Source organism: Musca autumnalis, unplaced genomic scaffold (genome assembly GCF_047663935.1).
Source record: "Musca autumnalis isolate F117 unplaced genomic scaffold, ASM4766393v1 scaffold_2, whole genome shotgun sequence".
Taxonomy (NCBI): domain Eukaryota; kingdom Metazoa; phylum Arthropoda; class Insecta; order Diptera; family Muscidae; genus Musca; species Musca autumnalis.
In genome coordinates this window covers 263970217-263988195 of record NW_027411755.1, presented here as the reverse complement: position 1 = coordinate 263988195, position 17979 = coordinate 263970217, and the positions used below count along the sequence as shown (strand labels likewise).

The 17979-nt window shown below is 37.9% G+C and overlaps 1 protein-coding gene across 2 annotated transcripts in view; it reads right to left on the bottom strand.

Annotated features, from left to right (window-relative positions):
* Positions 1-15758: 15758 nt before the first annotated feature.
* Positions 15759-17979, bottom strand: part of LOC141391990 (uncharacterized) — a 264725-nt gene continuing 262504 nt past the window's right edge. Inside the window, exons 4-6 of one of the 2 annotated variants that reach the window (XM_073964819.1) lie at positions 16581-16674; positions 16092-16436; positions 15759-15922 (exon numbers count right to left, since the gene is read on the bottom strand). The gene's annotated coding sequence lies outside the window, so the exon portion shown is untranslated. Of the gene's footprint in view, positions 16437-16580; positions 16675-17979 lie in introns of both variants that reach the window. The other variant, XM_073964818.1, reaches the window with a different exon arrangement.

Below are 17979 nucleotides of genomic sequence, written 5' to 3'. Positions count from 1 at the left end.
ACATTAAATTTCTTATTATAGGGTACATCATAGTTCCCGCCTAAAAGTGCCTCGTTACACGTTCCATGCTAAAATTAATGTGAATACATTTATTACACATGGGAGAACAAATTGTTGCAATCTACACGTGAACCATTTGCAGTTTTAAACACACCTTGAAAGAAAGTGAACTCATGTGGGTTGTTGGTATTGTTCGTGAAATAGGAAAAGAGTGGGGACGGACAGACATTTGTTAAGTACACTTATACATGCACAATTACTATTTCACAATTTACTATTTTGTGCACACACACATTTGCATATGTATGCATACCCAAATGGACAATCCAATGTGTGTATGTGATTTTAAGCTTGCCTTGGGGTAAACATGTGAGTGAAAAGAAACAAAGGAAATTCTTGGTATTTTTCTTTAGATTTTAATGAAGAACGTTGTCATTATTTCAAATGCGAAAAATAAATATGTATACGTTTAAATACAAGAGTGAAATACGTATATATGTCATATAATGAAATGAGGATATTAGGATTTGACATTTAAGACATAAAGCATATTTTACTTCATGTTATTGCTATGCTTGCACCTTTTCCAAGTTAATGTTCTTACGTGGTCTAATTACGGAAGCATACTACCCGATTCCTGTAGAGAAACTGAAACCTGCGATCTACATGAAAATAGTAAAACCGCCATATATGCACTTAAATCATTCCATCTCGGAATATGAAACCACACCTTCATTTCTTTTTTAAAACCTTATGAAAATAAGGTACAACAAGTAAAAAAGTATCAGTCGGTTTTGCTGACAGAGATATACCCTCAGCCTGTGTATATTTAAACAATTACTTCACAAAAAACGTATGTATTTAGGGGGTTTTAAAAATTTTGGGCGTTTGAACCGAAAAAACGTTGATTAGGATTAAAGATCAAAAGTTTTGCAGAGAAGATACTAAAAGGAATGGATCGACATTGGCCATTATGGAAGTGGATCTACATATGGTGCATATGGGGTTTTTACACCCTTCGGGCTGTTTGCTCAAGAAGTATGGACTTGCCCCTGAAAAAACTTTTACCATCGCAATTGAGGCAGCGAATGCAATTAGCTTCAGCAAAAATCAAAGTGATTCGATATCAGGTCTTACAGTGAACTTATCCGAAATTTTGTGTGGAAGGTACCGGAAGGAGTGGACAAATATAGTCCATATTTGAACCTGATCTATATCTGGAAGATATATTAGGATATGTAAAGTATGGACCAATTTGGCCACTCCCTTCAAAATTTACCGTACGAACAATTTTTCCGAACACTTTTGAACTTTTGTGAGTGAGGTACCGATATGGCTTATCTTCGAACTTAAACTATGTTCGTACAAAATATTATAATAATTATAATAATTGTTCAACAAACATCCCAGACGAGACAGGGGAGACTTCTCTCATATCAATGAGTGCACCCCGATTCATATTAGCTCAATGAAATAGGAACTACTGTTTATCGCCGAGTCCGAACGGCGTGTCTAAGACACCACTTGTAGAGAAGTTGTACAAGGCTGAAATACTCAGAAAATGTCGCCAACATTACTGAGGGGTATTTTGCCACCGCACAGTGTCCGATTTTCCAAAAAACCTGGCCAAAAATCGAAAAAAAAACAAGTAAAAAAGTATCAGTCGGCTTTGCCGACAGAGATATACCCTCAGCCTGTGCAAATTGAAACACTTTTTTCACAAAAAACTTATGTATTTATGGGGTTTCAAAATGTTGGTCTCGTATGAAAAGACAAAAATGTTGATTAGTATTAAAGTTCAAAAATTTTGCTGAAAAGGTACTTAAAGGAATGGACCGACATAGACCATGGGGGTGCCATAGGGGGTTTTTACACCCTTCGGGCTGTTTTCTCAAGAAGTATGGACTTTGTCCTGAAACAACTTTTACCATCGTAATTGAGGCAGCGAATGTAAGTTGCTTCAAAAAAAATTAAAGTGATTCAATAGCAGGTCTTAAAGTGAACTTATCCAAAATTTTGTGTGGGAGGTACGGGATGGAGTGGACAAATATAGTCCATATTCGAACCTGATCTATATCTGGTAGATATTATGAGAATGTGTAAAGTATGGACCAAATCGGTCCCTCCCATCAGGAGTTATCGTGCGCACAATTTTTCCGAGTATTTTTGAACTTTTTATCTTGCGCTTCCACCCATAAACATGGTGTCATAGGGTTTGTTTTTCAACTTTCAGGCTATTTTTTCAGGAAGTATGGACTTGCCCCTGAGAAAACTTGTACCTTCGTATAGGGGACAGTGAATACAAGATGGTACAACAAAAACCAAGGCAATTCGAGAGCAGGTCCTAAACTGAACTTTTCCGAAATTTTGTGTGGGAGGTACTCGAAGGAGTTTACCGATTGAGTCCATATTGGAACCTCATCTAAGTCTGGTAGAAATTTCATAATGTGCAAAGTATGGACCAAATCGGTTACTCCCTTCAAAAGTTATCGTACGCACAAATTTTCCGAACATTTTCGAACTTCTGTGTGGGAGGTACCGGAAGGAGTAGACAGATATAATTCATCTTTGAACTTGAACTAAGTTTGGACAAAATATTACGAAAGCCAAATTTTGGACCGAATCGGCAGATCCGTTCGAGAGTTATCTTGCACTTCAACCACTACACACGGTGTTATAGGGTTTTTTGTAACTTTCAGGCTATTTTCTCAGGAAGTATGGACTTGCCCCTAATGAAACTTACAGCGTCGTATAGAGGACAGCGAATACAACTTGCGTAAACAAAAACCAAAGCGATTCGAGACCAGGTCCTAAACTGAACTTGTGTTGGAGGTACCCGAAGCAGTGGACCGATTGAGTCCATATTGGAACCTAATCTATGCTTGGTAGAAATTACACGATGTGCAAAGTATCGACCAAATCGGTTATTCCCTACAAGAGTTATCGTGCGCACAAGTTTTGTGACAATTTTCGAACTTTTGTGTGGGAGTTACCAGAAGGAGTGGACCGATATAGCCCATCTTCGAACTTGAACTAAGTTTGGGCAAAATATTACGAAAGCCAAAATTTGAACCGAATCGGTTCATCCTTTCGAGAGTTATCGTGCGCTCCAGCCAGCCAGACAGACAGACAGACGGACGGACATTGCTCAATCGACTCCAAATTGTCTGAAACAGATTTCGTCCAAACATACTTGGGGTCTAAAACCATTATTTGATGAGGCACATTTTGCCCGTATGAAAGTGTATATACCCTCGTTAGCATAAATGCTGAGGGTATAAAAAGTGTGCTCATCGTTTTCACATTACCATGACAGCTATTTGTAAATATTTTCTTAGATATCACTTCAATAAATGCCCCCTATTTTAGACTCGATTTTAATGCCAAAATTGGCGATTTTAATGCCAAAATTGGAAAGGAGAATATCTTTGGCCCAACAGTCGGGAAATTCAGTCTCCACAGTGAAACATCTGACAATGGTATGAGGCTGATAGACTTTGCAGCTGCAAAAAACATGGTAGTTAGCAGTACCAGATTTAATCATCTCGATATTCATAAGGGCACCTGGCTGTCTCCAGATCAAAGAACAAGTAATCAAATTGATCATGTTGTAATAGATGGAAGACATTCATCCAGCGTGTTGGATGTACGATCGTTCCGAGGCGCAAACATTGATTCGGACCACTACCTTGTAGCAGCAAAGGTACGTACCCGTCTAAACGTTGCAAATAAAGCACGAACAGACACAACGCGGAAGTTGGACATCGATAGGCTGCAAACACAACAGATAGCCACAGCATATTCCACTCAACTAGCCCAATAGCTTAACGCGAGCACTCCTTGTCCCGATAACAAAACAACACAATGGCAACATATTGCCCACTCCATGCAAACAGCCGCAAAATCCATACTTGGATTCCAGAGACCTCCACAAAGGAATTCATGGTATGACCAGGAGTGTCGTGCTGCTACCGAAGAGAAAAATGCGGCATATAGAGCTACTTTACAATCAGTAGCAACGCGTAGCGCACGAGAGAGGTATCGGGAGAAAAGGAGAGAAGAGAAACGTCTTTTCCGCAAGAAAAAGAGAGAAATGGAAAAGCGGGAGTGTGAAAAAATCGAGATGTACAGGAGCCAGAATGAAGTCAGAAAATTCTACCAAAGAGTGAAACATCAAACAGATGGCTTTGGTACAGGCACATCCTCCTGTAGAGACCAGCAAGGTAATCTGGTAACAGATACAGACAGCGTGCTCAGGATATGGAAGGAACATTTCTCCAATCTGCTGGTATCCAATAGTAGCGAAGACGATGATACCACAGATCCAATCCCAGAAGATGGTATAGAATGTATACCGCCAGGCCAAGATGAGGTAAAAACAGCAATCAACCGGCTGAAGAATAATAAAGCAGCAGGAGCCGATGGCTTACCAGCCGAGCTGTTTAAAACCGGAGGCGACGCGCTGATAAGGTGTATGCATCAGCTAGTTAGCACCATCTGGCAGGAAGAACGCGTACCCGTCGATTGGAACCTGAGCATCCTATGTCCCGTCCACAAGAAAGGAGATAAGACTCTATGCTCCAACTATAGGGGCATAAGTCTTCTCCCTATTACCTATAAGATAGTGTCAGGGATATTGTGCGGACGACTAAAGCCAATGGTCAACGAAATAATTGGACCATACCAATGTGGCTTTAGACCTGGCAAGTCCACCATTGACCAGATATTTAAACTGCGGCAAATCCTAGAGAAGACCCAAGAGATGCAGATCGACACATTTCACATTTTGTCGATTATAAAGCAGCATTCGACAGTCCCCTCCGATCAAAGGTATTCCACGCAATGTCTGAATTTGGTATCCCCGCAAAGCTCATCCGGCTTTGTAAGATGACTTTAACTGATACTAGGTCCTCAGTTAAAATTGGAAAGAACCTCTCCGAAGAATTTTGTACCAAAAGAGGTTTCAGACAAGGAGACAGCCTTTCGTGTGACCTATTCAACATTTTGCTGGAAAAGGTAATACGAGATGCAAATGTCAAAAGAAATGGCACAATTTACACCAATAGCCACATGTTACTTGCCTATGCTGATGACATAGACATCATCGGACGGTCAGTAAAGGAAGTAACTGATACCTTTAGGAAGGTCGAAGCAGAATCTGCGAAAGTGGGTCTGGCGGTAAACGGCGAAAAGACCAAATTGATGGTGTCGACGCGCAAAGCGTCCGTAGAGCTCGGGCCAACTGTGGAAGTTGGTACCTACAATTTTGAGGTAGTTAAAGACTTCGTCTACCTCGGCACTGCCATAAACACAACAAACAACATCAGTTGTGAAATAAGAAGAAGAATTGTATTGGCCAACAGATGCTACTATGGTCTAAGTAAGCAATTTAAAAACAAAGCCACATCTCGTCAAACAAAAATAACACTATACAAAACGCTGATACTACCCGTGCTAATGTATGGCTCCGAAGCATGGGTACTTGCGCAAGCAGATAAGGCAGTGCTTGGTGTGTTTGAGAGGAAAATTCTTCGAAAGATCTACGGGCCGATTTGCGTTGACGGTGAATATCGACGTCGTATGAACCACGAGCTATATAAGCTATACAAAGACATGCATATAGTTAAACGTATCGAGATGCAACGATTGCGTTGGCTAGGCCATATCATGAGAATGAGCGATGATGAACCCGCTAAAAAGGCGTATGAATACATGCCACATGGCGGTGCACGCAGAATCGGTAGGCCTAAGCTTCGATGGAGCATACAAGTGGATGAAGAAATGGAAAGGCGCGGTATTCCAAAAAGTCAAGCGAAAAACAGAGAGGAATGGAGATCTTTTCTTAGTTCGGTCTATGGAACAAATGTTCTGTAATGGGCCAACGAAGTAAGTAAGTAAGTATTTTAGACTCTTAAAAGAACGAGCTATTTACAAAGCTATTTACAAAGAAGCTTGACAACAAATTGATGGCCACATAGATGGGTGACTTGACTCTGTTATTAGAAGCATTTTACTAATGTCAGCATGATGATGACACTGTTTTTTTTATACCCTCCACCATAGTATGGAGGGTATATTAAGTTTGCCATTCTGTTTGTAACTCATCGAACTACCTATAACCCTATAAAGTATATATATTCTTGATCAGGATAAAATTCTAAGACGATCTAGCCATGTCCGTCTGTCTGTCCGTCTGTTGTAATCACTCTAGCGTCCGCAATAATTGAGATAGAGTGCTGAAATTTTGCACCCGAGGGTCTTTTTTCCATATTTTTTGAAGATGGGCTATATCGGTCCACTTTTTGGTATAGCCCCCATATAACGGTACCTCCGGATTTGAGGTATTTTGACGTTCTTCGCCACATTTGCAGACCAAATTAGCTATAATTTGGCACTTAGGGTTCCTAGTGATCAACAAACTTATATCCCAAAGGATATGGGCATAGGTCCATGTTTTGGTATAGTCCCCATATAACGGTACATCCCGATTTTCGGTATTTGGAGAATTTTAGCTAAAATGTTTAACCGAACTAGCTGTAATTTGCCATTTGAAGTTCTCAGTGGTCATGAAATATCTCCACCAAGCATCGTCAACATAGGTCCATGTTTTGGTATAGCTCCCATATAACGGTACCTCCCGATTTTCGGTATTTTGAGAATTTTAGCCACAATTTGTAACAAAAATATCTGCAATTTGACATTTGAGGTTCTCAGTGGTCATGAAACATCTCCACCAAACATCGTCAACATAGGTCCATGTTTTGGTATATAACGGTATCTCCCGATTTTCGGTATTTTGAGAATTTTAGCTGCAATTTTTAACCGAACTAGCTATAATGATCGGTATTTTGAGAATTTTAGCTACAATTTTTTCTATTCAAAAATAATCATCAATATAGGTCCATGTATTGGTATATCCCCCCTATAACTGTACCTCCCGATTTTCGGGAATTTTCAGTGGTCACGAAATTTATTCACTAAAATTCGTCAACATGGGTCCATTTTTGAGGGTCAACATTGTTTTGATGAAACTACCCTCAATTTGACTCTGGAAGTTTCCTGCAGCTATAAAACTTTTCCGCCAAAAAATTTAATGATAGGTTGACTCTTTGATATAGCCCCGTAGGTGGTACCTTTCACCTAGCTGAACACATTTTTTTAGATTAGATCAGATAACACTGTGCAACAAAATGGAGGTGAAAGCCTGGGGCACGGAAAATTCCTCTTGGGGAAGAAAGGCCTTGGTGAGTATATTATGAACCCCGAAGGACAGATCCGCCGTGAGTCGAACTTCCGTCTAATGGCGTGATGAATTTTTTGTTAGAGACCCTGTGGGCCATCAGGAATTAGCGTTATAACTTTGTTTACTGTTGCTTAAGTGCTCTACAAAAACAACAAACAAAGATATAATGCTAATTCATGATGGCTTACAGGGTATCTTGCAAAAACTTCGAATCACGGATTACATCAAAATCAGTTTTTTGGTCTAGCATCGGAACCAACAAAGTTGTAATCAGCTACTTGCTGTCATTTGAATGACATTTTTATTAGCTTTCTAATTATATACATATACGTCTAATCGGTTACTTAAAACCGGTAATTAAAATCGGTTTTAATATCGGAATATTCGGTTCAAAAATTTAAATAACCGGATATATCCTCCAATAAAATTTGTTATTAACGTGTTTGTCATTACAAGAGCTATTTATGGTAAGTATTTCAGAAGCACCACAGACCAATAACAAATATACATACATACAAGTAAAAAAGTATCAGTCGGCTTTGCCGACAGAGATATACCCTCAGCCTGTGTATATTGAAACTATTGTTTTCCAAAAACGTATGTATTTAGGGGGTTTTAAAAATTTTGGGCATTTGAACAGACAAAAATATTGATTATGATTAAAGATCAAAAGTTTTGCGGAGCAGATACTAAAAGGAATGGATCGACATTGACCGTTATGGAAGTGGATCTTCAGCCACAAGATATGGTGCCATAGGGTGTTTTTACACTATACGGGTTGTTTGCTCAAGAAGTATGGACTTGCCCCTAAAAAACTTTTACCATCGTAATAGAGGCAGCGAATGCAAGTTGCTTCAACAAAAATCAAAGTGATTCGATATTAGGTCATAAATTTAACTTATCCGAAATTTTGTGTGGGAGTACCGGATGGAGTGGACCAATATAGTCCATATTTAAACCTAATCTATATCTGGTAGATATATTAGGATGTGTAAAGTATAGACCAATTCGGCCACACCCTTCAAGAGTTACCGTACGAACAATTTTTCCGAACATTTGTGGGGGAGGTACCTGAAGGAGTGGACCGATATAGCTTGGCTTATCTTCAAACTTAAACTATGTTTGGACAAAATATTACTAAGGCCATATGTTGGTTGGCTCCAACCACCTCACACGGGGTTTTTTGCAACTTTCATGCTATTTTCTCAGGAAGTATGGACTTGCCCCTGATGAAACTTGTACCTTCGTATGAGGGCAGTGAATACATGTTGCTAAAACAAAAATCAAAGCGATTCGAGAGATGGCCCTAAACTGAACTTTTCCGAAATTTTGTGTGGGAGGTAGCCGAAGGAGTGGACCAATTGAGACCATATTGGAACCTCATATTACTCTGGTAGAAAGTTTACGCTATACAAAGTATGGACCAAATCGGTCACTCCCTTAAAGAGTTATCGTGCGCACAAACTTTCCGAACATTTTCGAACTTTTGTGGGGGAGGTACCGGAAGGAGTGGACCGATGTAGCTCATCTTCGAACTTAAACTAAGTTTGGGCAAAATATTACGAAAGCCAAAATTTGAACGGAATCGGTTCATCCGTTCGAGAGTTATCGTGCGCTCCAGCCAGCAGGACAGACAGACAGACAGACAGACGGACGGACATGGCTAGATCGACTCCAAATTGTCTGAAACACATTTCGTCCAAACATACTTGGGGTCTAAAACCATTATTTCGATGAGGCACATTTTCATCGTATCAAAGTGTATATACCCTCCTTAGCCTAAAGGCTGAGGGTATAAAAAACAAAACATAGTTTTCTGAACAAAAATCGGGTAAATGTCAAAAAGGACCATGAAAACGGGCAAATATCGATTGGTCATCAATGAGAACCGTACCTAAAATGTTCTGAACAACATTTTTGCAGAATATCTGGATGCTGTAAAATCTCGTCTTGGGACACTTTTACTACGGTTCAAGAAATGAAGGACGAAAAGGACATGGAAGGAATTGAGTTAGAGGGATGAAATATTCTACATAAAGATCCACCATTTGATTTGACTGAAGACATGTAATCTCAAAATGAAGCTACAATAACGCTTAACAGAGATATAAAGCTATTTTCTCACAAATTAAGGGCCCAAAATTAAACCATTAATCACGCGATATCTCGGAAACTTGACCTATGGTGAAAATTTCCTTTTGGGTTCTTAGTACACTCACTAAGGGCTTTCATCTCCACAAGGAATTTTCCACCCACTGACTTTGAGTCCCATTTTGTATCGCAGTGTCATTTATCGATATTTTTCGAAAAATGTGCACCTTCTTCTCGAGGCCATAACTACCTGAAGAGCGTTCCAATGCTTTTGCGATGTACTTGAGAGTTCGTAATTATTGTCTTGGCTACAATTGTTGTCTTTGTCTTGGATCGAAATTCTCAGTTGTTTGGTTGTTATATGCCAAAATATCCAAAAAACCTTGAAAAATAACTTCTAGTCAAAATCCGGGGGCTCGATGGTCTAGTTGACTTTTTTGCTCAGTACAATCCCAAGAATCAGAAACTCCAGGCGCCCGCTGACGTTTTTTTTCCTTCCAAACAAATCGCCCCGGCCTAATATACATATATTCTTGATCAGGGCAAAATTCTGAGTCGATTTGTGCATGTCCGTCCGTGGTAATCACTCAACCATCCCCAAAAATGGAGATACGACACTAAATTTTGGGAATATGAGTCTTTTGTTTGCTATCAGGTCAAGTTTGATTATGGACTATATCGGTCCACGTTTTGGTATAGCCGCCATATAATGGTACCGCCCGATTTCAGGTATTCTGACGTTTTTAGTCACATTTTCAAACCGAATTATCTCTAACATTTAGGGTTCCTAGTGATCAGCAAACTTATATTCCAAAAACTAAGGGCACAGGTCCATGGTTTGGTATAGCCCCCCCTATAACTGTACCTCCCGATTTTCGGTATTTTGAGGATTTTAGCTACAAGTTTTAACTGAACTAGGTGTAATTTGACATTTGAGGTTCCCAGTGGTCGCGAAACTTTTTCACTAAAAGAAGCCAACATTTGACGATGTTTTGGTATAGCCCCCAAACAACGGTACCTCCCGATTTTCGGTATTTTGAGGATTTTAGCTACAACTTTCAACCGATCTAGCTGTAGTTTGACATTCGAGGTTCCCAGTGGTCACGAAACTTCTTCACCAAAAATCGAACTAGAACTAACCCATATTACGGTACTTCCCGATTTTCGGTATTTTGAGGGTTTCAGCTATAATTTTTGAACTAGCTGTAATTTGACATTTGAGGTTCTCTATGGTCACGAAACTTCTCCACCAAAATTCGAAATAGCTTTAATATGACATTTGATGTTTTCAGTAGTTACGATACTTCTTCATTAAAAATCTTCAATATAGGTCCAATATAGGTTCTGGCATAGCTCCTATTTAACACTACCTCCCATTTTCTGTATGTTGAGGATCTTAGCTACTTTGTTTGACGGCACTATCGGTTATTTGAATTTTGAGGTTCCCTGCAGTTATACAAATTTTCCACCAAAAATCGTAAAGATGGGTCCACATTTTGATATAGCCCCATAAATAGTACCTTTCACATGGCTGAACTTATTTTTTATATTAAATAATGTTTGCACCTAAAATTGTGAAAGGAAACCACTTATTCCATTTTGATTAAGACTATTTTATGGTGGAGGGTATCAAAAGTTCGGCGGTGGTAAAAAATCCCCTCAGTGTAATGATGGAGAAACTATATATTTCATAACATTTTTTTATGAAAGCACATTTTTTACCACACACAATTTAAACTACACCTGCTGCGGATGCGGGAGGACAACTTATTGCAACTAGCTAGCTTCCAGAAGCTCAATATATAACATAGTTGTTTATTTACATTTGCTGACACAACATGTGAGTGAGCTAATTTCAAAACATTTTGCTAAGCTGAGCAGACCATAAACCATCTTCTCCGTGTGCGGGAATACAAATCCTAACAGCTGAAAGTTCAATCAACCAACCAACTCCCCCAGATGTCTTAACTCTGGAATTCCGTTTGACACAAAAGCACAAGTGTCAATATCTAGGTATGTGGCGATGGCCTAACCATTGTCAGTTAAAAAGAAGAAAGAAAGAACAGACAGGTGCTCTTCTAAGAGAAGAGCAGAAGCTAGCAAACAACTACTTTCCGCATGCTGCATGCAGAGAAAATCTTTATGAATTTACCAAAGATTAATTTATGACTATGGAAAAAGGATTGCTGTTACCGGTGCAAGACAGGCAGATGGACAGACAGACATGGCCAGAGCACTGACTGCTTTAAACAACTTAAAATCGATGTGTTCGATATTTGTTTTGCAAGAGCGGAAAGAGGGACACATGAAGTGAGGGCCTGTGATGCAAGCAACGAGCGTAGGAAAACCACTTTCACCCCAAAAAAGCCACTAAGAAAAAAAGAAATGTATTATGCGATGGTGGCAAGCCACATGCTAACGATATTAGCAACGAACCCAGCTATTACCATTCAGCCAGCCTAAATGTGTGGCATGTAAACAAACTACGGCATGTGTTGACTTTTCTCAAAGATCGATAATTAAATCCTTCACACCGAACTAAGCCAAACAAACAAAAAATCCACTCCCCCCGTCAACTAATCACTCCAGCAGATCTGCTAACAAATGAAAGAAAAGAAATGTCCAGACTTAGAGAAAATGCTGAGCGCCATGGTAAACGACGGCGGCGGCTTAAGCGCGGCATTAGCATTTCACTGCTGCCGATTATTATGCTGTGTGCAACAAAATTCGTTTTTGTTTTTATTACGTTGGCGCTTATGAATTACGTGTTACGTTACACTTTTTGTCACATAAAAATCAAACAACCAGCAGAGAGGGAGGCACTCTCATAATCTCTGGCAAAAGTCACAAGAGGCCGTACACGTTTATAAATTAGCATATAAATTGTATCGGCATTAAGCATTATGAACTGGCGGACCCCAATGTGGAACGTGGACACTCATAATTGAATGGTATCAAATATTTACATCGATGGCAACAGATGGCGTTGTTGCTTACCTTAGCATTTAAGCACAAGAAAGGTAAACAGCAAGGGGTTGCCTGGTTAGTTACTGCGCCACAACATTTACCGCAATTACAAAACACCTTTTGGCTAAGCATGCATGCTGGCTGTTTGGTTGGCCTGGTAATGTGAGTAGTTAACGACCACAAGTTCAATACCACCCACATGTGAATTTGCTAACAAGCCAAGCAGAGCACAGAGGTTCAATGTAAAATTCCCCAACCTGGGGACCTTGTTTGTGGCATCAATGCCAATCAATCACATGGAGGGACATTTTCGTCTTTCACATAACCAGGCCAATTAAATTTAATCAAACTATTTTCAGGTCAAGCACTTAACCACACATACACCAACACACACAATGTAAACACCAACCAAGTCGTTGAAGCGTTAACTATTTGCGGCGGATATGTGCTTGTAATGAGAAACTATTTACCACCACATGATCAAAACGATGAAGGGCAAATACCCTTTCGATGCAGTTCTTGTTGTTTAAAGGACGTGACGAATCAAAGTTTTTGCTTCGAGGATCTACATTACGTTGGCATTTTAAGTGATTTGAAAAACATAAAGTATTGTAGTGCTTAACTTTTGGACGGCTGCGGATATTTTAATCATGCTTGCATACAAACGAAATGCATGTACAAAAGTACTCATGTGCTTTTAGTTTGTGATCAAGGTTTTGACAAACATTTTCCAATTGATTTTCTGTTATTTGAGGTTTAATACCCTACACCACATTGCGGTAAGGCGAGAAAACAGTTTGCCAAATTATATTGAAATCGGTTCAGATTTGGGTATAGCTTACAAATATATTTATATATCGATATGAGGTACTTGACATACCACACACGCAAATTCTGTCCAAGTTTAATCGACATTTTCGGAAATTTCGGATTTGAGGATTTTAACGCACAAAATAGGTCTGTCTAATTATACCCTCAGCCTTTAGGCTAACAAGGGTATATACACTTTGATACAACCAAAAATGTGCTTCATCGAAGTAACGGTTTTAGTCCCCAAGTATGTTTGGACGAAATTCGTTTCAGACAATTTGGAGTCGATTTAGCTATGTCTGTCCGTCTGGCTGGCTGGTGTGCACGATATCTCTCGATCGGATCAATCGATTCGAGCCAAATTTTGCACTTCGTAATATTTTGCCCGAACTTAGTTTAATATCGGGTACCTCCCCCACTAAAATTCAAACATTTCTGTAAAATTATGTGAATCATAACTATCGAATGGAACAATCGATTTGGTCCAAACTTGGCACATATGGAGTATATGGGTCCACTCTTTCCGCACAAAATTCGGAAAAAGTGAAATTTAAGAGCTCCTCTCGAATTGTTTTGAATTTTTCAACAATTGTTTTCAGGCGCAAGTCCATACTTGCTGAGATAATGGCTTAAAAGCTCCAAGAAACCCGGACGGCACCAACTAAAATGGAAAATCCGCAAGGGAAGTCTCGCAGGGAGTTTCTGATTGGTCCAATCATTGCAAGTGGGTAGTATGTAAGATAACCTTCAAAGGGGGAAACCGATTTGGTCCAACGTTGTAAATCGTATTATTTCTTACAGCATAGAATTATGTCTGAATATTGACTACATCGGACCACTCTTTCGGGTACCACCGACACAAACTTTGGCAATAGTGTAGTATATCGATGTTGGCGTTTTTTATTGTTGGACTGCAGAATTTTACATCTTTGTGTTTATTTCAGCTTGAGTCCATATTTTGTTGTAATTCAATTGTTTGAATAACAACAAAATATGTTAAAGTGGATATGAAATTGATTAGTTGCGGGCGAAGGGTAGGGAATACTATAGTTTCAACTAATCAATTTCATATCCACTTTAAAATATTTTGTTGTTATTCAAACAATTGAATCACAACAAAATATGGACTCAAGCTGAAATAAACACAAAGATGTAGTATATCGATTTTAATTTTTTGGCAACATGTCGTGTATATCAAACAGACTTTTCTTGAATTGTATCTCTAGTTTACAGCTCAGATTAAGTAGCTTTTAAAAACCCAATCAATGCCGAAAAATATATTTTTGTTATCGCAACAATGAGATGGATTTTCTTTGTCAACGGGAAAATATAATAAAATTTTGTTGAATAGAATATCCCTCCATTTGAATTTGTTGCATGATATTTTTGTTGTGAAAATAATCTTCTAACGCTAATCCTCGAAAAAATCAAATATTTAACTATATTCCTCTGTCCCCTCCCCCACCCTCCTCTACAAATGCTCTATCACTTTTCATAAAGGCAGCTGAAATTAAATTTCATTAAATTGGGTTTCCGTTTTGTTGTTGATCACTCTCACAAATAAAAAAAAAACGAGTTGGATATCCAAACAATGCACACAAAATCGTGTAACAGACCCACCACCACCAATCACAATGTATTACATCACAGTCTCATCATATGTATCATATATATGAATGAATTTTGGCCTTGCATTTGCCAGTTTATTCAGAGAAAATCTCCAAATATGAAATATGGGACAATCGAAGGTAGGGTAGTATGGGGTTACATACCAATATTAATCGTAGGTATGCATGTAAATTTTAATGGGGTGACGATGTTTCGTTACCGTTAAATTAAATTCAGTTAGTGCATTCTACCACATATTATTTTTCTATCCTTCCTAGAATTTTCAACACAATAATCTACAAAAAATGTGAACAGTATTTGAAAGGGGACATTTTAAACAGTGGAAACTGTTTAAAGCACACAACAATGATGTTTGGACACGTATAAATAAAAAGAAATTAGTATTACCGTTGATTATAACAACATTAAAGACATATCGCTCATTTACTCTAAGGGTGGCATTACTCAAAAAAAGAGAGTCTGAGTTAGCAATTTCTATTTTTTTTTTCATAATTCAACAAAATCGCCAACTAAAACGCTTTTTTCTCGAAACTCGATTTTTTGAGATGTGTCAATCTTTGAGTAAATGAGCGATATGTGTATTTTTCCTAGAAGTGTTGTGAAATTAAAATTTAATTATTAAATATACCATCAGTCTTATGGCTAACGAGGACATACGAGTGTAAATCAGCGATCGCCAATGTGCGCTTAATGAGAGCAGAAGGGCTCAAATTTTTAATTAAAATGCACTGTTGGACAGAAATGCTCGGCCTCATACACAAAAGTGTAAAAAATACATGAGTCTCTCACAATTTGCCCACCATTGTTAAAATGTGTGGGTTAAATGCAAAGAAGAAGAGTTTGTTTTGCCATTCACTAAAACAGCTGTTTGGTGTGATGTCAGTTGGTTTGAGAGAATGTCAACAAGAGGGAATAAAAAGAATGGAAAATGTATGAAATTACCTGTAAGAAAATTAAAGGAAAATCTGTCCTTTTACATTACCCATGAAGATGATGTGAAAAGAAAACACAGTGGATATTTTAATCTTTGATGTTCTGTGAACTTTTATTGAAAATAAAAAAAGATACAAACATTCAACACTACAACTAATTAAACAAGAAGTACATTACCTGAGAAGAGAACTAAAAATTCAAAACTCTGAAATAAAAGTGATTAAACTATAAACAAATTAGTAATGAAATCTGAAACGAAAAGAATATTAAAACTAGTTATTAAGCAAGTGTAAAATTGAAAAAAAAAACTAAATTGAAGTTAACAAAACTTAAAATTTAAGAAAATATAAAAACGCAAACAACATCAACCAAAAGTCAAATTTAAGTAAAATAAACTATAAAGATTGTCAGCCGATACCTTCCTGGAGCCATACTCATCGCGCATCCAATCCAACGAGGGAAGCGCAGTGTCGATGCATGACCAGACCGCCATGCTTTGGTATTCTTCCCAGACAGACGGACGACGGCTCAAACAATTAGATTCTCGGTAGTTGGTATGAAAAGAGAAGAGAAGTAAAACATGTATTAGTAAAGAAAAAAACCATTGGGGAATTAGCATATACTCACCTTATTAATTTTTGGGTAGATAGTCCGGAAAACTCGTGGTTGATTAAGTTTGATCTAGGGTTTAGGGGCTGTTTCCATATAGTTTTCGCTGTCGAATATAGACGTACTCGTCTCCTCTTTGTTTTCTATTCTGAAACTAAAAAGAGAAAAAAGATAAGAAAATTTATAAAAAAACGACATAAAAATACATATATAAAACACATACTTTATTTTCACCTGATATAATTAAACTCTAAAACTGATTACTTACCTTACGATTACTTATTTTACCAATACTTACCTAAAAACACTTAATACACCTTGGGGAAGAAGCAATCCAACTCCTCTGGAAAGCCGCTAAATTTGCACACGTCACATCCACATCCTGTTTACACCTAAAAGAGAAGAGGAAACATGATTAATTTGCAGATCGACATTAATTTTGATTTTTCTTCTTTTGCTAATTTGTAATTGCATTAATCTAATGAATATTTTTTTTATTACAGTGTTTTATTTAACTTGCTTTGGTGTGTGTTTAGTTCAAATCAATCGAACTAAAACTTTTCACACTTTTCAGATGTGAATGACAATACATGAATATGAAATCAAAACCAATACTGGTCCATTTTTACACTGTTTTACAGTGTTTTATCTAATTTGCTTTTCAAATCTGGTAACTCATTTTTCACATAGTTGCAGTTGACCAATCGAACTAAAACTTTGCACACTTTTCAGATTTAGATGACAATACATGAATATGAAACCAAAACCAATATGGGTCCATTGTTTCCTATAGCCCCCATATAACGGTAACACCCGATTTCCGGTATTTTGCTTTTCAAATCTGGTAACTCATTTTTCACGCAGTTGCAGTTGACCAATCGTACTTAAACTTTGCGCACTTTTCAGATTTGGATGACAATACATGCATATGAAATCAAAACTAATATTGGTCCATTCTTACAGTGTTTTACGGTGTCTAACTTGACCCCGTTTTAAAATCTGGTAACTGATTTTTAGCACGGTTACAGTTGAACAATCGAACTTAAACTTTACACATTTTTCAGATTTAGATGACAATGCATGAATATGAAATCAAAACCAATACGGTCCATTTTTTCCTATAGCCCCCATATAACGGTACCACCCGACTTCTGGTATTTTGAGGATTTTGTCTTCATTTTTAGCCCGAATTTGCTGTATCTTGGCATTTGAATTTCTCAATAGTCCAGGAACTTCCCCACTAAAAATTGTGGACGTAGGTCAAGGTTTAATATAGCCTCCATATAACGGTACCACCCAATTTCAAGCATTTTAATCTGCATTTCCTGCTCAAATGGACTGTCATTCGGCATTTGGGGTTCTCAGTGGTCAACAAAATGTATTTACTAAAAAGTTAAAAATGAAAAATAATTTAAAAAAATTAAGTTTCAGTGTTTTATTTAGAAATGCACTTAAAACTAGAAAATAATTTGTCGCTTATCCTCAATAAATATATACTTACTCATGATGGAATCTTTCAAATAAAACGCGTGCCGTTTAATTTTGCCACCATTTATAATTTAAATGCAAGCGTTTTATTTGAGAGATTCCAAAATTCCAATAGGTCTACTTGCATTAACCAAAACGGTGATTTTTTTTTAACAAATGGAGGAAGTACACAAATCGAAACCCGATCCTTTACGGCCACAACCAAAAAA